Source organism: Equus caballus, chromosome 20, assembly GCF_041296265.1.
Source record: "Equus caballus isolate H_3958 breed thoroughbred chromosome 20, TB-T2T, whole genome shotgun sequence".
NCBI lineage: Eukaryota > Metazoa > Chordata > Mammalia > Perissodactyla > Equidae > Equus > Equus caballus.
The window spans coordinates 52625712-52648755 of NC_091703.1; the positions used below are offsets into that span (position 1 = coordinate 52625712).

Here is a 23044-nt window from a genome sequence, read left to right on the forward strand (position 1 = left end):
GGTGATCCACTCAAGATGGCCCCTTTCTGAATCACTCAAAGATAAGATTATCCTCTACATCAAATTCCAGAGTTTAACAATACTCTGTTATCAATGAACCAAGGGTTGATATCTGCCAAGTTTTACAAAAAGCCAAGAACCACAATGGGAGGGACAGTAACACTTTGTAATGTCTGAAAGATTAGAGAATAAAAATTTTAAATTGGCTTTTTCAGTTCAATATTGTCAGAGCCACTGATTCAATAGGCAAATCCCATGAAGTCCACACTTTCCAGTGCCATACTAATACACAGATACTTCTGAGAGAATATCTTGAGTTCTTGTGGATCATCCATTAATCTGCCTAATTCTTGGCAAATTTACTAGGAAAAGAAAAGCCACAAAGGCAATACATTAATAAACCAAAATTCACTGGGAATGGAAAGTGAGAAATTTTATCATACTTTTCCTTACTAATTTCCATACAGAAAGCTTCTCTAAAATGACTGTGAAAGTCAATGGGAATATGTCATCTTATGTATAACATATTCACTTTGCTCATTTATTTTTTCAAGAAAAACGCACCTTGACTGTCATGATCTCTATAAGAATGTGTTCACCATCTCAAAGAGGTTAACCAAATGAAAGCCTCGATTCAAAGAGTAGGTGCGTAACAAATACTTATTAGCTGCTAAGGAAGTAGTTAGATTTTCCAAGAATGGATAAATGTCTTGTTACTTGGCTTAATGATCACATACACTAAAATTCCCACTCTCCTAATGCTCACTCCTTTCTCAACTAGGCAACCACTGGGATGGCATTGTAGAATCTGCAAATTCCAATGAACTGTGCACAAAAAATTGACTTAAATGGTTTCTCTGATTGTGACATGCACAAATTCCGTTTCCTTCCTTTTCAGGACACATTAAATGGAAATGTAAAATATCCATAATAATAGAAAGCTGGAAACTTAGAGGCTGATTATTTAAAATTTATGACCACCAAGGCCCCAACACACTTGGAGTGTGTGCACCTGACATAACAGGGTTTCTCAGCATGGAGAGAGCTGACACCTCCTGGTGGTCCTTCACATTCTCTGGGCAGACAAAGACTCCTTATCTGTCACACAATGTTCAGAGACACTTACGTGTTTAACCAAGAGCCAAGGAGCTCCGAGAGCAAATACTCCTTGAGCCTTGTCCACCATCGGAGTTTAAACATATGCATATGTCGACCCATCTAATGGGAGAGGGAGGGCTTGATTGAGTCCAGGGTACAGATGGGTAATAAAGAAATGGAGAGAAAAAATATTCACTCTTTTGCAGCATGTGTCTGCAAGGTGAGTTAGACTCATTAGCAGAGCCGGAGAATGGCGACAGACGTGTGATTCAGGATATATCCAATAAGGGACTACTTCTGACTCTCCCTAATCCAGCCTGTTCCCTAGGAAATATGTACCCTGCTAAGACTATGTAGTGGAACAGTCTGAGAGAACTGATTCCTAGGACCCTAGCACTTCTGCTGTGGGTATCTCTTCTGAAAGAACTGAGAACCAGAAGAAGGTATTATTTCCCTTTGACCAAGGAAAAGATGAGCATTAGAGACCTGGAGGCACCCAAAAGATAGCAAGGAACTTCCTATAGTAATGGCAGAGAAACTAAGAGAAGGAACAAGCAAGAGAAAGGAACAATGCAGGAAAGCACATTACGAAGCATCAGAGTCCTAGTTTGGGCCCAACCCATTTCGTGAGCAGAAAAAGTGGGCATTTAAGCCTCAGAAATCCATAGCAGGATGTCTTTAGTGAAGGCTTGCAACAGAAATGCAGTGGATCTCTGATGCCGTATGAGGTATCTCTTCTCTCCCACTGCCTGCCCTTTTAATTGCTTAGAGATTGAGGACAGGCTATGTTGTGAGAAACTGCTGAGGTTCTGTCACGTGGTGGGTGGAAATGTTGATCAGCACATGAGTGGACAGACCGTGAAAGTGACCTTCCCTTGGAATTTAGGGGTGGGGCATAGAGAACATTTGGCTTATGTTGTTGGCAATGGGAACTTCTTTCTAAAGGTCTAACAAAAACACCTTCCATGTTTGATTAGCAGCTTATTTTCCAGTGTCTCTAAGATATATGTAAAAATTCCTTGAGTAAATAATATGCAAGAGTTATGTCCCCAGATCAGACTCTCTAGACTGCAAAATGCAGGAACCATGACTTTGGGGTCACTGTGTCCTCAGTGGCATGGCACCATGCACACAAGAGGCCTCAATAAATAAATGTTTGTTGAAATAACAGATAAATGAATAGATTGAATGAATGAACAAAAAAGTAGTCTATCAGCTTTATGTAGAATTAAGATTCCTATAGTTACAAACAAAAGTATACAATGTTTAGGACACAATTTGTATGATCTTATTCACCATGTGCAGCATAGATCAAAGAAAGCATTTGATTAATTTCAAAATTGCACACATGTTTCTGGGGGGCTTTTTCAGTAGTCACAGAGAATTTGTCTTGAATGCTTTATTAAGGAGCTGTTGCTTGTCACCAGCCAGTGCTAATGCGTGTAAATATGTACAGACTGCATACATTACGTGGAATTGTCAGTGGCTCCTTAGGAGCGTGAAAATGACATAAAACCAGAAATCCTTCGGTCACCATCCTTTAAGATCCCAAATCAAGTGTAAGATGTTTTAAAAACTGTTTCCACCCTCCAGGCACATCAGTACAGAAATAAAAGAACTTAGTCTCTATTTCCAGTTTTGTTTTACATTCTTAATAGTGAGAGTTGCTCACACCGTAGGCTCTCAACTGAGAGGAACTTGTGCACATAGCACACATCACTGGGTAGAAAGATGACATTGTTGTAAGGCATGTGGGACGAGGGATGTACCAGGTTTGCAGTTATTGGCTTCACTCTTTTCTAGATGTTCATTTCACCAGATGTGCAAAGTCATATATTCATTTGAGAAATGTAGAGAGAGGCCAAATGATTTAGAGCTGTGCTGTCCACTACGGCAGCCACTAACCACAGGTGACTACTGAACACTGGAAATGTTGCTAATATGAGCTGAAATGTGCTGTAGGCATAAAACACACACAGAAATGTGAAGACTTAGTTTGAAAATAAAAAAGCATGTAAAATAGGGATTACGTGCTAAAATGATAACACTTGAGACTAAACAAAATCTGTTATTAAAATTAACTTCACTTTTTCTTCTTAGATTTTTTCATGTGACTTCAAGAAACTTTAAAATTACATATGTAGCTCACATTTGTGACTCACACTGTATCTACATTGTGCTGTTTTAGAAGGGCCACCAGATCAGGAAATGTGCATTTTAGTTGTTTAAATGTATTTATTTAGTCAGAGAATATTTATTGAACTTCTGTTATGTGCCAGGCATTGGGCAAGATGTGGATTTAATGGTAAGAAAACAGACCAATGATATATGGCTCGCATTTGACCTTTGGCGCCTCAAGGTCTGCTCTCTCTCTTTCAGCTGCTACTGCAGAAAATTCTACTCCTTGCCATCTTTGGCTTGCATCCGGGTGTCTGGTGCTCATCTCTCGCTTTAGCCGGTAGTGAAGTAATGTCATCTTCTGGTACCCAGCTCTGTCTTGAGGGGTCAGGAAATGGATCAATAAAGGTACTTGGACCCCAGAGAGCACAGTTTTGGTTTTTCCTTCTAAGTTCAATCTTCATGGAGTCTGCCATTTAACAGGGAAATATAAACATTAACCAAGGGATCATGCACCTTAAAAATATGAATACGAACTGTGTTAAGCGCTGTGAAGGAAAAGTACATGCATCAGAGTGAGTCTGAAGGCAAACTCTAAGGGATGAATATGAGTGGATCAGGGTCATGGGAGTCAGTGGTGGGGAAAAATGGGGGTAGAGAAGAAAAACTCTGGGTAGAGGAAAGAATATATTCACAGGCTTGAGTTGAGAGGGAGCACGCAAACTTCCAAGATTGGAAAGGAGGCCACTATGGATAGAATACACAGAGTGGCAGAGGAGGGACTTCTGAAGGTTGTGGACCAGACCATTAAGGGTCTTCTAGGCCCTTGTTACTTGAGGTGTCATCTGCAGACCCCCAGCATCAGCTCAGCAGGGAGTTTGTGATCAGTGCAGAGTCGCGGGCCCAGCCTGACATATCAAATCAGAATCAGCATTTTAAAAAGGTCTCCCGGTGATTTGTATACCCATTAAAGTTTGAGAGACATTGATTTAAAATTAATTAAAGATTTTTAGTCAATGCTTACAGCAATGGAAAGTCATTGCAGAATTTTTGGAGGTTGGTGAAATGATCAAATTTGTATACTTTTAAAAGGTTGCCCTGATGTGGAGTGGAAGAACAGACTGGGTTGGGTGGGCAGAGTAGAAGTGCCATGACCAGGTGGGATGCTGGTGCAATAAAGCGAGAGACAACAGTAGTATGGACAAGAGTGGAGATGGTCTACACAGAGAGAGTGGAATGGAGAGACGTTAATTGCAAAATTACTGGGCCCCCTTTGGTGGTGAACAGATATAATGGGTGAGAGTTGCCCAGCACGAGTCCCAGACTTCCAGCTTCATGAATGGGGACATTCTTCACTAAGGGAGGAACTCCCGGAGTAGGATCAGATATGGGGCTATTTGGTAAATATAATGAGTTTGGCTTTAGTTATATTGAGTCTGGAGTGTTTTTGAGACATTCAGGTGGAAATATGAAGAAGAGGGTCATCCTCTTCTCCACACCACACACGTACATCCTCTCTCTCTCTGTGTATTTTAGCCTTCATTTCTCTCTTTAGAGTCAGCCTGCTCCCTCTCCACTCGAGTGTTTGAACATATTCTTCCCTCTGCTTGGAAATGTCTCTTTTTATCTCCATTCCTCCCCTTTCCTACAACTCCTATTCACCTGGATTACTTGTATGTGTGGAGACAAGTTCTGACTTGGCAATATAGATCTGACTTTGGGGGAAAAGAATAAGTCACCCAGGGAGAGATGGCTGGGCATGCAGTCTCAGTCCTGACCATCCCGTGCACTGAGCATATGAACTTCTAAAAGTTTACTCACCCGAAACAAAAAGGAAAAGGGATAATAATGAATATCTCACAGTGCTAGGATGGGAGTAAAAATAGATGCATATAAAAATATTTTGTGAAAATGAAGTATATTAAATTATACAATATCATGAAATGTTTTGTCCAGGTACGATGGAAAAAGATACAAAATCAAGTTGCTTATTATAGAGTCTCAGTTTCCTCATTTATTGAAACTAGGAGTTAGAGAAATTTAGCTCTAAGATTCCTGCCTGCTCAGTCTAGACTTAAGCATGAAATATTTTCTCAGTTCTGCAAAAGCACAATTCTTTCCACTGTCTTTGGTTCTATGGTGTATGGATTAGGTTCCTGATCCTTTGTAGAGATGGTCAGTATTTTATATTTTTTCTGCTCTTTAGTTGAAGTACACATTCAGGACATGGAATGGCAATATTGCATGTGCTCTTTACAAGGAAATTATCAAACATTTATTGAGTGTCTGCTCTGTGCTAAGCATTGTGAAAGGCAAAAGAAGAGGCAGGCTTATAACTTAATTAGGGAAATAAAGCTTTAATGTATAAAATGATTCTACTAGAATAAAATAACAATAAATACAGAAATGTCTTGGGGCAAAACCTGATTTATTGCCCTGGTACTTGGAGTAAAGCTTTATGGCATGGTACACATGCTAAGAGCATCGAGGTCAGAAAAAGGGGGCACTATGGTCAACCAGAATAGTCTGGCTGAGAAAGCTAAGATTTTCGCATGATGAGAAGAGGTGAAAAGGGTGTCTCCTGTGAAGGGGATTGTATGTACAAACCCAGAAATGGGAATGTATATGCATGTCTTCAGGGTATGAGAACAGAAGTCTAATTACCGAGAAAAATCCATGTAGAGAAATAGTGAGGAATCAGGATGAAAATGAACATTGCATATAAAATAGGAGGTGACATTAATATCAGGGTAAGCAGTTTCAGCTAAGAGATATAAGGTAATTCCCTGTATTTGGGAAAAAAAAGACGAAAAAGCTCACAAAGTCTAAATCATAAAACCCAAACAAAAATGTAGCTTTAAAAAAATTATCTAAGCTATTCTTTGCATTTATAGGGTCTACTTTCTCTTTTTCAATTGGCCATGGCAGATAATGTTCTTCACATATGTTAAATTAGGAATGTGAGGATATTGGTACACTCAGAATGCAGATGCCTATCTAAACAGAAAGACAACATATTATAGGATCCAAATGTCTTCCAATTGTTTGCATTAACTATTGCCCACTATCAACAGGTAAAGGATGAGAGAGACATGGCAGAATTGGAGGTGTGGTATATATTAGCTCTACTGTGTTTCTGTAAGCTTGCTGTTGTAGAGAGAAAGCCCTAAAGAACAAGGCATGAGTTTCCTTTCAATGAAGAAATCCTTTGATGTGAAAGAGCACCCTGACCTCTGACACAGATCTCATATTTCTACAGCGCGTTGTGCCATATCTTTCTGTGATACCAATGGGTGTAAAATAGCCTTTCTGTGTAAATGAACATAAATTGGCAGAAGCCACCGTAGAGTCAGTGTTCCATTTCTCCATATCTACCCCACCATCCTCTATCACCACCGGCCCCATCATCAGAGAAACCTGTGACTAGAAGAAACCTACATCAAAGTTTTCCTGTACTCACTTTCCCTGAAGCAAACTTCACTTAGGAAAGTAACTGACTATTTTTAAAGACAAATAAAAAAAGCACTGTCTGAAGAAGACTATATAGTAATTCATTTCCAGTGATTTATAATACTTGCAGGCTAGAAGATTCTTTCAATGCTAAGACTAAAATTCGTCTAAGGTCTTGCACTTTTTTTACTTTTCTGCCACAGTTTGATATTACCTTCCTTCTTCCAGCATGTGAGCAAAGCCACTGTGCCATCTCTATTTTATAATTCACTCTGGGAATCATAAAGACCAATTCAATTCGATATATATACATATCAAATATGTATATGAATATGTATATATATAGTTCTGGGACCAAGAGGAAACCCTAAAAAGTACCCTTTCCCTCCAAGGATTTGCAGTTTAGTTGGAGAGGCAGGACATTTATGCTCTAATTGATATTTGGAAGTCCCAGGCTGTCTATCTTTTAGGCCAGATGGAGAGTCTTAAGCCACGTGGTCTTTAGGAGATGAATGGCTGGCTGGAATGGTCGAGGAAAGCTTCATGGAAGAGCAGTGGCTTGAAGAGTGAAAGTAGAATCTGAATAGGCCAAGGAGAGCAAAACAAGTAATAAGGTGAATGTCAGAGGATGGTAATGTGGTGACTGCTGATAGATAAGGTCTTGAAATTAAGTTGCCTTCATCAGAGCACTGCCATCCACCTGAAAACAAATCTCCTCTGGCGGCTGCTTTGCTACAGTTACCCAGTCTGCCTTCCTATGCCAAGCTCTCTTCCCAGTTACAGCAAATTCTGCCTAGATTGAAGATGAGAATGCACGGGCTGCCCCTCACAGTGGGACCAGAGAGCAAAGAGAGGCCAAAGTCAAAGAGGAAGTTTTCACCTTGACCCTCCTTGATCTACCACCAGACCCTCATCATGAGCCTCCACTCCCTCCAGGGCCCAGCAAAGACTCCTAAGTTTTCTGAGATCCTACGGTCTTTCCATTTTCTCCAAGTGTTTGATCTTTAACCTGTACGTGACTATATCAATTTTAAAACGGGAGAAAACAAAAATCAAAACCAAAACAAAAAATAGTTCTTTTAAAAGCCTGTTGTTCGGCTTCATGCAAAAGTGAATACTTTTGCTATGCTGCTTCTTTTCGTTCTTCCCCTCTGCTCCGCAAGAAGCGCCCATTTTAGATTACAAAGTACAGGCAAGCACATGCACGTGCATGTACCCATGCACACACACACACACACGCTCGCACACACACACCAAAATTTAGATTCTGCCCTTTCTAATTACAAATCACCACCTGTGGTAAAATTATTGAAAAACAGATGAGCTTTTCATTCTAGCAATAGCCTTAAAACAAGCAGCAGTTCCAACTGCCAGGGTGATGTATAGACACCACGGAGGGCAGATGAGGGATTAATTAGGTCTGTCCCTGCACATTGCCAGGGGAGCACTTCTGTAGAGGTGATTGAAAACTAGAAAGAGTGGCATTAGTCTTCATTGTTGGTTAAAGGCAACAAAAATAAAGATGCAATTGAGTTGACAAAGCTTGAAGGTATGTGGCTGAATCATTTGAAGGTGTCAAAATGATCAAACCATAATTAATTAGATAAAGTGCTCTATTTAATCCCTCAACTTTAATGAAGAATGCTGCATCGAAGAACAAATAGCAAAGGAGCTACCACTGGTTTCTGATATTTGTTAGGTTTGGAGGGGCGGTAGTTTGGGGAGAACTGAAGTTTTTCTCGGGCTGTAATGATCAACACTGCTTTTAATCTTATTGTCATTTCCCTTTCTCTTAGAGAACAGTGGTGTTGTTCTCTGCATTTCTATGAGGGGAGCGATTACAGGCATCCAACTCTCCCTGCAGACTGTGAAGTCTTTTTAAGGAGGCCTAGAAGACTGACCCAGGAGGTCTTTGGCTTTTGACTACTTGCAGATTCCTTCTACAATTTTCTACCAAATAATGGGTCTATTTTAGAGCTTTAGGAATGTAGCTTTAGACCATAAAATCATAAATAACTCCTAATTATAATTAGGAAACATTAACTGAATGCCTACTATGTTTAGGGTACTGCTTCCTTAGCTCCAAAAATATTTTCACATGAGACAAACACATGATGCAAAATATTGCCTATAAAGATGATGATTTCATTTTTTTCCCTGTTGTCTGTAAATTTTTAGCCCACACTATTATTTTGTAAATGGGATTCTGAGCCCAAAGGGAGCAGGAAACAGCTCTGTACTGTTCTCTTTAGATGGGGCCTAACTTGAGCCCCTAATGGTTCCTTGATGAGGCTCAAGATTCAACCAGCTCTAACTGAAGGCAGAACTGAAATGTATTAATATTTAGCATTTTAATGAATTGGTTATAAATTAGCAGATTTCCTCTCTACTGTTATGCAGAATTTGTCTTTATTAGCTATACTTTAGCACTGGTTACCATTTTCAAATTTGCAAAGTGCTTTCTTTTCTTTATTATAAACTATTACTGAAAAGACAGGAAAAATGCCAACGTTTTACAAAATAAAATAAACAGATTTGAGGACAAGATAATCAGTATTCAAAAAAGCCATTCTTTTTAGCTTGTCAGCCTGCCAAATTACTAAAACATACAGAAAACCCCTTAGAATGGGGATTATCTGAAGTGTCATCTAATATAGATTTCTGCTAAAAGTAGTGTCCCCTCTCTTTTTAAGGATCTATATTAAAATCATTGTTTTAGTAGCTTTTAAAATATAAATCACTATTAAAAAAGAGGGAATTAAATCATCTTGTTAACTATGTCCAGGACAAGTATTAGCTCAAATATATTAATTAGTTAACTAAGTAGTTTAGGTATTTATTCTCTATAAATATCTTCCTGCCTAGAGTAATAACGTAAAATAGTATAATCAGAAAGTGTCCTTTCTTTTCTCCCTCTCTGAACAAGTAAATATGGAAGTTGTGTATTTTGTATTTGAATGCTCGAAATTTTCTCTTGGAGAAGAGATATTGCCAGAGAATTGTAGAGATTCTGTCCTTACTGTCAAAGTAAGAAATATTTCTAATTGAGAATGTTTCCAAAGAGAAATCACTGGGAAGATAGATAAACAGCGATCTTCCAATTTCTATACTTTCCTTCCCTGTCCCACACATTAACCTTGCTCCAGTCCCCAAGGTTTTTTAAGCCTGTGGTCTGTTTGTCACAAAATTATCTAATTATTTGTTTCTTTAATATTTGCACTTGAACTGTTTCCATCCATGTAATAATTAATCTGTCTTCAACATTAAGACCCTTAGGGACTTGGACAATGTTCTTGAGAAATGTCAACTGGAAAGTGTTACAAAGCAAGCGAAAGTTATAACTGAGATGTGAATGCAGGGCAGGGTTTCACGATCATTCCACATACCATGCACCCTCTTCAGTGGTTTCCTTTGCTCTTGTGACAAAAACAAGCCCAGGGCCACAAGTAACCTCAAGCACTTAATGGAGATCACAGTGGTGAAGACCCCTTAGATACTCAATGCAATTAACATATCACCGCGTACTTTAACAAGGTTAACAGATAGTAGCGGAGAGAATGCATACCTTAGAACATCACCCACCTTACCTTCATTCCACATCTATGATCTCCCGCAATAATGTACTAGACACTGAGCTACTACTTAAATAACAACCATTGTTGTTAATAACATCTTACACTTAAATGCCACTTTCTTTTTTCAAAGTGCTTTCATAAGCCATCACGTTTGATCCTCAAAGCAACTCCGTAAGATAATTGATATTACTGTGTTTTACAGATCACTCAAAAAACAACTCACACAATTTCTCTAGCTACTGTATCAGCTAAGGGCACATCACTCATCTTCTATCTATTTCTATCGAAAGGAAGTTTGGGAGTAAACATCTTGCCTCGTTTAAATCTCAAGTGCAACTTCCTTTTATAGTTCGTGTTAAAACTATCATTAGAGGTGAAAAGTATTTTGTGAATTCTTGAGGTGTTTACAATGTATGTTTTGCTGCTTTTTTATTTTGAAAAAGATGTCTGACTATGATGATAACTTGTAAGTGGCTGAAAATACCAATAGAGTCTTTTCTTCTCTGTACAGGGAGAGTTCCAACCATCCTTTGGGGAGCCTTTTGCTGGCTCAACATGGCTGCCTTTGCTTCAAAAAAGGAGCTTGTGCTATTCTTTGTTAGTGAGCAACAAAATGCATGTGCTACTACCGGTGGTGTTTGGAGTGGGAAGGAGATTGGAAAATGGTTATTTCTAGTTTCCTTCTAGTGAGCAAGGAAAAGACATTGTAAAGGAATGGCTGATCAATTAGTTCCAAATCCCAGAAAATCTCCTACAGAGGAAAAGTCTTGCTGTGGGACCAGCAGGTTGCCCTTCAGTTGATGCTGAAATGAAGAACACATCTCATTCTTTTGCAAGGAGTAGATTACCGGCAAATGAGAAGAGGAGGGGGAAGCTGACAAAAGGATCTTTCAACAAATAGGTGGAAAATATTTTAATTTAGCCTATCGTCCTTGTCCCCTCCTTCCCCTCTTCCTACCGTCCTATTTCCACTTGCCTTTTCCCAGACCACTTGCACTGGCAAAGTCGGGGAGTCTAAAGGCATGAGCTCCCAAATGTCTTATTCCTTAGTCTCATCTGAGTCTGGTTCTTAAGCAAAATGTAGGACGGTAAGGATATCTGTGAGTGTGCTCTTTCAGTCTATAGCATATATGCAGAAAAAAAGGTCAGTAACATATTTCTGTAGCTGACATGTAACAACACACGCCTGAAGAGGCTTGGGCAAACTGCCAAATTATCTAAGTTACCTGGCAATCAAGGATCTTTGCAAGACATCCGTTACATTTCTATCCTTACACATGGTCCAGAACAGTGCCTGCATTTGAAAAGTGCAGAGTGCCTGGTAGCTCTTTAGTCCGGTTAAACCAGTTTCATACTCTTGCTCAGATGGCGAGGCTAGGCCCTTTATGTTTTTTCCCCCTGAGTTATGGAAGCTATTGTGCAATAATTTTCTTTGCATCTTTGCAGCACTTTTCTGTTATTATCTTGACATATTCACTCATAATAAAGTTTAAGTGCCAGTCAGTCTTAAGAGAACACTGAATCTATGCATCATCTTAGAGTTCTGACAGCACATGGCTTTGGATGGGACGCAGACATCCTTTACGCCTCTCTCTGATTTCCTCCTCCAGGCTCCGGCTCTGTTACACTATGTCTCTGAGTTACTACTTCCTGTCGCAGTGGTGTTCCTTTGTGGCTGGATTTCTGCTACACCTATTTTTTTCTGGATTTTTCTTGGAAATTGCTATGTGATTTTTTTTTTTTTATTTTTTAAATCAACAACCGAGCTTTATGTTGTTGCTGTGTGTTCCATCTGGAAGACATAAGATCGATAGACACAGTCTCAAAAACTGTCAAATAAAAACAAATGCCAATCCTCCAGTTCCTCTTTCCAAATCCCAAGGTACTGCTAAAGACCAACATATGTATCCACAACTCGACACAGGGCTTGAAGAGACCAGAGAGAGAAGCAATGGTTACAGATAACTTGAGAGTTGGGTAAACACAACACAAAATGCAGCGTCTCTGCTCTCTGAGAAAATACCAACTACTCACCTTCCATTGGCGTTATCTGCCCAGATGGCTTGAAGGGGGGCAGGACCTCTAGCTCAGTGGTTCTCAGCTGGTCTGATTTTTCCATTCCAGGGGACATTTGACAATGTCTGGAGACATTTTGGTTGACTGGGAATTTGCTAATGGTGTCTGATGGGTAGAGACCAAGGATTCTGCTGAACATGCTAAGATGCACACAACAGCCCCTACAACAAAGAATTATCCTGCTCAAAATGTCAATAGTGCCAAGATTGAGAAACCCTGCGCTAGAGCTCTAGGCATGAAAATAAGAATTTAAGTAGTCAAGAGAGAATTTCATTCATTCATCTTCTGTAAGATTTTCTCTTTTATCCATGAAATGTCAATTGATGAGTCATTGCACTTAGCAATTTGCATGTATACACTTGGAGGAAATATGAGAAGATGGAACTGAGCATGAGTTGTAAAGTCATCTCCAATCGTCTGCTCAAAGTTGATTTTTTTCCCCCCAGGAGTCTCATTAAAAAAAAAAAAAATTCAGTTTTGAAAATACCTTGAATTTCTTTGTCATGACTAATGGTTTTCTCAAGCATATTCAAAGCAATTTGTTTTACCCTGACAGTCTTTGCTATAGTCCATGTAGTTCACTTTTTCTGATTATATAGATTTGAAAAAAAAGATTAAGTTCCAACTTCAGGATCTCTGGAGTGAGTGAATAAGGAATACCAAAACTATAATGGTTCTGGGGCGGGGATGGGGAGATGGAGGCAAAAGAGGTAATTATTAATAAAATGTCTACCATTTATTGGGTATGTACTATGTACCAGGCACTATGCTATATTCTTCATTTATCTTCTTCAACCCACACTACACTTTGAGGTAGATATTATCTCCCTCTGCTGTGGGTGAGGAACCTGGGGCTCAGGAAGGGCAAGCCCCCTGCTGAAGGACACACAGCTGGGAGGAGCAGAGACAGATTGCTGATCTTGCCCTGGTGACTCCCAAATCCCTGTGTGGGTCTCATGTCAGAGACTCAGATATGCTTTTGCTGGCGCGTGGAGAGGTGACAACGCTTGTTCAATCCGGGGGTAAAGAGCTCTTTGCTTTTGAGATCTCTGATCTTAGCATAAGAATCACAGACTCACAGAGCTAATGGGGGCCTCAGAGATTTTTTTTTTCCCCTGAACTCTTTATATTACATATGAGGAAATAAGGTCCAGAAAGGAAATGTGATGAGTATTACACCCCACCCCCGATCCTTTGTCTTCCGATTTGTGTCACCAATGAGTGCCTGGAAGTTTGCAAACGGGTCAACGGGGAGATAGCATCTCTCCCTGGCCACACTGGAGCAGGAAAACTCAGCCAGCTCCTTCTGCTGGTGTCCCTGCTTTGAATTTCAGGGAAGGGGACCCTTTTCTCTGGAGTTCCCTTGCTCTCTGCTTAGACAAAGCCTCGTTTATTTACCTGTAGGACACCATACAAAGCAGTCAGTTTTGTATGAGGAGCACAAGCATTGCAGACGATTTTTTTCCTTCCTTCTTCTCTGCTTGGCTGGTTAAAACTCACTAAGTGCTAAATCATAATATCAGTGGGTTAGGATTAATTGTAATGTTTATTTTGGTACATTTGCCTCAGGATCTGATGTGTGTTTTCACAAATTTAACAAATAATTTTACCTAGAATACTAGACACTGTTCAGCCCCCATTAGCCACGGCTGGATTTGAACCAGTGACCTCGAGGTGAGAGGCCGCTCATCACATTACTGAGGCCCCAGGCCACAGAGTTCACTTGCTGGCTGTTTCTTTAATGTGATTGCCAACAGCAAGATCAGCAGTGGGAATTCTCGCCAGTACATAGATCCTGAGGTCTCAGAAATTCAGCATTTGAGAGCTCTTCTTTCTGCCTTAGAGTTTGGACTTATTAACTAGCAACATTGCTAGAGAAACTGCAGAGGGATAAAGGATGGTGTACATTCAGCACTGCTCTCCTAGAGAAGAAGTAGGCTATCAGGTTATAACCATCTGATTTCCTGTCAGGCTGGTTGATGGCTCAAGTCGCCAATGCCCATGTTAAAGGAAATATTCGAGAGCATTAATGATTTGCCGGTACCAAGAGATGCGATGAACAGTTTAAAAATACTGCCCCTCGATGGGAGAAAATGTATTTCTATTAAGGGACCAGAATTGTGCTACGCTTGTTGGAATTTTTGCTTGTGCACAGGAATTTAGCTCGAGGTCTATGTCTGTCACTAAAATTGACAACTGCCTATGGCTCTGCACAATTGAAACGTAGATCTTAAATTTCACATCATTATCCAAATAAAATATATCTGCCAAGGGGGACTGGTATTACACAGTTAGAGAACTGTGATACCAGTTGTCTGATTAACATATTGAGAGGAATATAAGAATTCCTCACCTATTTTCCAGAGGGAGGCCGGCTGGGGAGCTCCGGTGAAGTGGACAAATTGATCAGACTCCCTGTACTAGGTACAGAGATGCCCAGCAACGTGTCTGGCTGGTGGAGGCAGAATTTGCCTGTGATATATAATATCTGTAATGCAAGAAGAAGGGATGGGGCACAAATCAGACATTCCTTAATCCTGTCATCTAAAAGGGAAAGACGGGAAATCATTGGCCTCTGATTAACTGGTCCCTTGCTGTTGGGTCTTGGGTATACTCAGGAGTACTCAGAAGGAAGATGCACACCTGAACTTTCTCTTCTTAAAACCTTTTCATAAGATCCAACATCCCGATAACTCTGACTTTGGAGTACTCATGAAAAATACCAAAGCCGTGGAATACTATAAACGCATCTTTAATTTAATTTAAAAACTTGGAGGGAGTTGCTTACTCTAAAAGATGCATTAGCAGCCATTAGCAAATGTGTTGTCTCTGCTTTTCTCTCTATGTTAAGGTCACATGTTTTCTGGCTTTCTGCTCAATTCTAAACTCCAATGGGCAGGTTAATACCCAAAGTCCACATGTATGTGACTCATAGGTTTAGAGCACAGCAAGTTACAGAATCTCAGATGTGTTTAGTTTCTCAAGCTGGAAGGAAACTTAGTGATCAATATTGGTGCACATTTTTTATTGTTCCAGATGAAGACACTGGGGTCCAAAGTTTGAAATGACTTATCGTCTAACGAGCTAATGACTTTTATAATGAGCTTTAAGATCTAAACACTGGTGAATAACTGTTATAATTATCCCCATGGTATCTGAGATTCATTCTGCCTTAGTTTAGCCTTGCGGAAGGTTTTTAGAAGTATCATCCCATGATAATTTTCATCAGCTTACAATCCCTTTCTATAGTTACTGGTGTATTTATGGCATTTCATTCAAAATAGTCCAGTGCCATTCTCACAATGGTAAACTCATGTCTCATCCCTTCTTCTCCTTTTTACCAGTGTAATGTGGTTTAGATCTTGATCTTTTGCATGGTGGTGGGTTCAGGCATGGCTTAAGAATGTAAGGCTGCAAATTCCAATCTGGCCTTTTTGTTAAGTAACTGTGAGACCAGAGGCAACTCACTCTATCTCCCTCTACTTCTGCTTCTGCTTCTTGACAGGACGTAGAACTTCTCACGTGTTTCCTGAATTGTGATGAGCAGAAATGAGCAAACACTTCTTCTATCATGATTTTAGAGAAAAAGGCAAAGAGGGATAAAGAATATTTTGCATCAATCTATCTCTTCTGAGTCTCAGTTTCCTGATCTGAAAAAAGTGAGAACAGTACCATCATCTTAGGTTAATTTTCAGGAAATATATACAGTAAGAGCACTTGGCATCCTGATTGACACCTAGAGATACTTCAGGATCCTTCTTGCCTTCGCAATCACTTCTGCTTTTTCTGGATTTCAACATAAAGCATTATCAATACCTTTACATGTGATGATCTATCTTGTATGGCAGTTAGGAGTAATTCCTTAAAATCCTAACCAGATGGTAAATTCTTGGGGAATGTAGTCTTATATATATTCTTATGCGTCTTATATACATTCGTTTCCTTACAGAATCAAGCACGATGCCTTGCTCATATATATGTTCAGTACAGTCTGTCTTTACTTACCGATGAGTGGGAAGATATATTCAGGCTTATTGAATATTAGTCCTTCTTGGTAGTAATATTTCAGATGAAGAATTAACAGACTGGCTCTACTTTGGATTATATTAACTACAAGATTGTGTAGACTTTCCTTGGTATTAGAATCAAAAACTGATGAGGCATTTTTTTCCATGCCATACCTCATAGGCCATGGAGTAGACAAGGGCTTGGCACATTATGGCCCATGAACTGGCTGTCATTTGTTTTTATAAATAAAGTTTTATTGGAACACAACCACATCCATTTGTTTATATATTATCTATGGCTTCTTTTGCACTACAACGGTAGGGTTGAGTAGTTCGGACAGACATTGCACGGCCCAGAAAGCCTAAAATATTTGCTATCTGGTCCTTTACTGAAAAAGTTTGCTGATCCCTGGTACAGACTAGACTAGACTAGATAGACTATACTATACTATACTAGAGTTTCTTGCTGCCAATGAGGGAAAGAATATAACAAAACAGAAGTAGAGAAGTAATACTTTAACTTCTTATTTTTGTGTGACTCATTCAAATGAGTTAAGATTAATGTTTATCAATTTGTCTTTTAAAGGTGATTATAAAATAAAATCCATATACACCTACACATATTGAAATTTGTTGTTAGAGATTCTGGTTTTTCTTTAAAACCAGCAAAGCTCTAAGGAAAAAAAGAACAGGCATATCATGATTTCTTGGAATTTACAGATCACCTTAAGAATGTGTTTTTATATATATGTTCCTTTCCACCAACTATTCCACATTTGTATTACACTACCATATCTATAGGCAAGTGGTGAAACCAGATAGAAATGAAAGTTTGAATTGCTTTCACTTGCCAGGATTCCATAAGAGAGTTTTGGATTCCAGGAGCCCATGTCCCAACTCCTGCTATTCACAGGGCTATGTGGAAGGAGTTTGTTACGTTGATCCAATAAAACAATTCTGTACACAACCACAGGCTTTGTTTACTCTGAAAGCTCACTGAGTGTCATTTTTGTTGTTGCTATAACCTTGGGAATTGTGCATCTCCCAGGAGGAACGTTGGAAGGGTGGGGCCTATAAAGAGTTAAGAGAAAGCAAAGAAAGTGAGAAAAGAGAGAGAACTCCAATCCCTTGGGCATTCTATTTACTTTCCTTTAAAAAACATGTCTCCTGGTCTTTACTGAGATTCATCAGTACTTTTTGAAATCATAAAATGTGTTACCCTGTTTGGGACCTGAAAAATTTTACAGTTCCTACAACTTCCCTGTGGGTCTTAAATTTAGTCTGATCAATATTCATCTTTCCTCTGAAGAACAAACAAAAACACAGTCCCACTGGGAAGATAGAGGATCTTAAGCATGAATTAGGCTCCTTTTGTTCTTTTGCTCTTTCCTTCCCTTGAATCCATAACCTAGCTCTCTCAAAGCAAAATTACTAGCAAGTGACATGAAACAATAAAGCCTCACCCATTTGAAACCTTCCTAGGAAAAGGAAAGTAGTGGGATTGGGAACAATATCAAATTATTTTCCAGACAGCCTTAAAAATATGTTTTTTAAAGACATGCCATCAGGATGGAAGAGAAACAAAGGGCAAGAATGAACAAGAAAAGCAAGGAAACAGATCAAGGATTTGAAATAGTTGTAGACTTACCAATTGGATATTAATTTTGGCAACACTGCCCTAGTATCGTGTGCATTTCTTTTGAAGGTTACTAAAAGACAGAGAGAAAGAGAGAGAGAGAGAGCTGACTGACCATGTACAAAGAGCAAAGAGTTTGGCAACACCCTAGTTTGCCATGCCAACAAATTAATTGAAAGATGGAAGGAAGAGGATTCCAGAAAGAATAATTCCCTTTCCCTAATTGTATCTGAACAGGAGTCATTTTCTTAGATCATTTACCTAGAATTGGAGACTGTAAGACAGCTTGCGTCATCCTCTGTGCCTTCTCCATCCCTCACCACCCACCACCAGTTGGGTGAGAGACTGAGTTGAGTAAGCCTAGAATCACTTGAGAACTCATTTTAGTCTATCATCTTTCCTTCAGAATCCTTAGGTTACTACTTTTTTTTCTAAGACATCTTGGAGAAATCACCTATCCTTCCTTAACTGACTAGTTTATGATTTTAATGAGCTGGATTTGCTCAAGGATTTAGTTTTAATTTTTACAGTCTTCCACTGCAGATGCTGTGTGTCTCCTTCCTCTCTTATCTGACATAGAATCAGAAGGCTTGTGAGAAATATCTCTAGTGCTTTCAAAGGGGGGAAAACATGATTCTAGCTGGGATCCTCATATTCCTTACGGCATAGGCTAAATATTCCAAACTGGTCCAGAAACATAATTAGAATGCTGGGGTTGAAAGAAAACCTTGACTTCATATAATTCAACTTATCAACCTGGTTTCTATCATAGCTTTGTTCACACGTTAAAGGAAGTCAAGTTAACTTCTGTCAACATTAAGTACCATGAGTGCACCTTGGCACAACGGAATGTGCACTGGATGGGGATTCAGAAGATCTGGGATCAAATCCTAACTCTGCCACTTAAAGTTACAGGATGGTGGGCATCACTTGAGTTTTCTGAGCCTGAATTTCCTAATCTACAAATGGAGATAACAATTCCTTCTCTATCTACTACATAAGGTTATCACAAAGGTAGCATGAAGAAATGAATGCAAAGGCAGTTTGTAAACTCTAGATGAGGTGCTATATGAAAGCAAGGGCTTCTTCGACTCCATCTTATAAAGTGGCGTGGAGTATTGAACAAGGATGTGGGGAAAGTGAGTCATGGTTTTAAGTGGTGTTATGACTTTCACATAGGATGCTATCCATAAACACAGCCTGATTTCTTTTTCAGATAGAAACTAAGTTTTTTGTACTATTTACTTGGAAATGGGTGTGGGAGGGGAACAAGGCCAGGAGGATTATAAAATTAAGTCCCTTAATGCCTTTTCCAATCATCCCAACCTTGATGTGCCAAAAAATTTTGTGTTTTATTTTGCACCCCTCTGGAAAATAATTAGATCCTTCCCAATCTTATCTCAGAAGAATTTATCTTGTCTTATACCTCACTTATTTTAAATATATTTAAGTGTAAGTTTTATATTCTGCATTCATTTGTTCTGGAAAATTTTGAAATTTTTAATCAATTCAGAACACTGAGACAAAGGGAACCACAGACACTTTGGGACTGCTAAACTAACGATGACATTTCAATTGCACCATCTTCTGAGGAAAGACACCTCTGCCACATCCACATAATCTGGGCTTCTATAACATCTTGAGTCTGTCCCCACCAGTCTAATTTCCCTCTACTGCTTGTTTCAAGACACAACTTACAAAGCCATGAATCTAGTGGGAAGAATGTCTAGCTCACAAAGTGAGTACAGAGTATTTCTTTAGTGAGTTTCAGGTGAAGTGCCCGTAAAATTAAAGTTACATGGACTTTTCCTCATCTCCAGTCAAGCAGCAGAGTGACAATAACCTGAATGGAATGGTTTGTCCCAATTGAGTTTGATTTTGAATTTGAACCCTGATAAGCTGTAGGTATTATTAAAGCCCCTTAAATTAACAAATCAGTCCAATTTTTTTTTTAAGCATGTAGAAATCCACAAATAAGCTCAGAAAGCTCTAAGTAGTGTTTAACGGAGAATTCTTTTGGCCTGTGCATCTCAATTTTATGAAGCCGACTTCAGGAACTATAAGCTGTTACAGTAATGCGATGACCAATGAAGTCTAATCTCCAGCGAATTCAAGCACATGTAAGAAAGCATAGGAGTTAAATCAAGAGCTGGGTTAGTTATTTTCCTGCAAAAGAAATGACACGCTCAAAAAAAAAAAATGCCACATAGTATGGTATTAATTCATGCTGTGTTGGGAAGTGGCAAGTGTTAAGCTTATTACCATATACTGAGCCCTACTCACGCTCTTTTATGGGGACTTCGAATTCATTAAGTTGCATTACTCTAAGAAGTACAGATTTCTATTCCCATTTTAAAGATGAGGAAACAGTAGGTTAGAGAGATTAAACACCATGTTGAAGTTTATCCAGCTTGTGCATGGTTAAGTTAGGGGTCAAAATCAAGAATGAAAAGATCAAGTGTTCAATGACAGTTTAATAAGAACCAGCTTTCCTGAAAACAAAACTGCAATTCCCTCGCATCTTACTTGACATTCATTTCATTCAGTTTTTCACCTTTCACTCTCTTATTCATTCAAGTGTTCCGAGTGCCAACTGTGTTTTTCACTGTGTTAGACTGAGAAGACTACGAAGAAAAATAATAACTTTTGCTCCCTAAGAACTTAGTTTGGTAGGAAGTTAAACATATGAACTGTTGCTAATGTACAGAAGAACTCTGCTTGTCCTCTGAGATCATAAACCAAGTTCTCCCATATACCAAGAAAATAAGGTAAATTGGGTAACTATTTGGGGCATATAAAGAACATTTCTCCTTTCTCTGTCCAGAGTTCATGGGATGGCTTGACCGTCACCTTGAGCTTGAAAGAGCATGGACATAGGCCAGATAGCAATGAAGTGGAGAGGGAATTTCTTCTCATTTCCTGGCAAAGATAACTTCTGACACTGATGAAACAGACAGATCCTCAAGCCCAGCCCCAGCAGTAGTAACTTAATATCTCATAAAACTCTTCCATATGATAATTTCATATAGATATCATCAGAGAGGATTCTCTTAGATGAATAAAGATACATGCTCTTAGATTTATCAAAAAAATTCTACACAAAGGTAGAAGTAATGGAGGAAACAAGCTACTTTCCATGACTTAGATGTTGGACACCTATGGTCTTTAGGAACATTTTGTTGGTGGTCTCTGACATGCATGCTATGAAAGCTGAAATTAATTTTAATTTCCTATATGGTTTGGGAGGGAGATGAGGAGAAAAACTTTTGGGGAGAAGAATAGATTTCAACATTACCAAGGCACCCTGGTTAACTTTAAGCTCTGTAAGGCTAAAACTATGCTATTTTTGTTCATTGCTCCATCCTCAAAATGTAGTACGGTCCTAGATCCATGCCAACCATATAATATACACAGGTTAATGAAGAAACAATTTAATCTAATGTGATGATACCGTTCCAATTTGTCCTAGTAAAAACAACCCATTAATTTTTACTTTTAATGGCAGAAATCCTTTTAGGCGAATGAGAAACAGATCATGTTTATAGTTGAAAATATAAAAGTAAAGTGTTATTAATAAATCAGTCGGTTCTGAAATCAACTCCCTACGAAACTCTTCCATTTCTACACATAATGCAAATATTTATCATAATCCAAAGTGTAATAAACTCTTTAACATTTTCTCATTTTTTTGGAAAATTGAACCCAAGCTTATTTTGATATTAATTAAAAGTGAGGTTCTACCTTGGTTTATGTTAAAATCATGGCACCAGAAAATAACTATATTATTGTCCTTCAGAGACCAATGCCACTAGGATTATCGTTTATTTTGATTAGAATGGATTTGTCATTAGAAACAATATTTTCTCTCATGCCAATTACATGCAACCACTCCCATTTGAGAGACAAAATAAGTTGCTGTCGGTAAGATCCATGAGTCCCTATTTTCCTACCTTTTGTCTCATGATCATGATAAAAATTTTATTCAGCTGTCTACTTTCACTATTGTATGTTTATTTCACTATTTCCCAGTTGTTATTGTTTTCTTTCTCCAGTTTGGGCTTCTGTCGTCTCTTGGAACCTTTTTTCCACCAACTTCAGATTAAACTGGTTTCCTTCTTTCAAATAGAACTCCCACGTCAACCATAACAATCAAGAAAAGACGTCCAAAAGCTTGCTGTTACTCACCGAAACCTAATAGCTTGCTTGTGCTACCTGCCAATGTTCTTAAAAATACACAACACACCCATCGCCGTAAACCCGCAGCAGCATTTTCACTAATGGATGAAATCCTGGAACACTGAATTATCTTGAAAGCAAATGGTAATTAAACACTTTTCCTAACACTGGGGCGGAGAAGGAAAGAAAGCTAGGGATTGGAATCCATTATGTGGCTGAGGCTTCTGTCTGGTCGATTTAAGCAGATTGAAGCGGAAGCAGTGGCACATAACCGCCTCAGGTGAGGGAGCGCAGTGTTCCTGTGGGGTTATCAAACCGGCCAGGCCTTGAAGGCAGAGCAAAGCCCTTCCACTGGGAAGTTCTTCCGAAGTGCTTGCATGGCATCCGTGGGATTATCCCACCCCACTCACACATCATCTGGCTTTAAACTTCAGGCCCTCTGGCAAAGAAGAGATGCAACATTCTCTTTGAGCCCTCCTCCCTCTTATCCCGTGGTTCTGCCTTCCCCATCCCGTTTCCTAGCAGCCGCTGGCTGAGTCCTGCCCTTCTTTGCCAAGCACCAGGCTGGATTAGCTGCAAGCCAATAGCTGGGGGTCAGGATTAAGAGGCCAGCGTGCACTTTAATACAAGCTGCCTATAATTAATGGCATTATTAATAGCTTGACTGAAAAATTCATTAAAAAATCCATTAAAAATAAATACCCTTTTACAAAAGGCATTGCCTTGGGTAAGAAAAACAGAAAAAAAGATAAAGGAAAATTGATTGGTGGCTTTCGGTTCACAGAAAGACAGACCATAGTTCAAACTGATTAAAATTGAACATTTTAGATTAAGCACCCTTGCCAAAATATTCTCTGTAGTTACCCAATATGAAAATATTATGATGGGTCACATATTGAAATTTTTAT

General features: G+C 39.1%; 1 long non-coding RNA gene across 1 annotated transcript; it reads right to left on the reverse strand.

Moving 5' to 3' along the window:
• Positions 1–3324: 3324 nt before the first annotated feature.
• LOC138919562 (uncharacterized) lies at positions 3325–22320 on the reverse strand. The gene is made up of 3 exons (XR_011429808.1): positions 22146–22320; positions 12276–12478; positions 3325–3685 (listed from the first exon to the last, which is right to left on the reverse strand). It is a non-coding gene; the product is annotated as an uncharacterized lncRNA (long non-coding RNA).
• Positions 22321–23044: the final 724 nt, after the last annotated feature.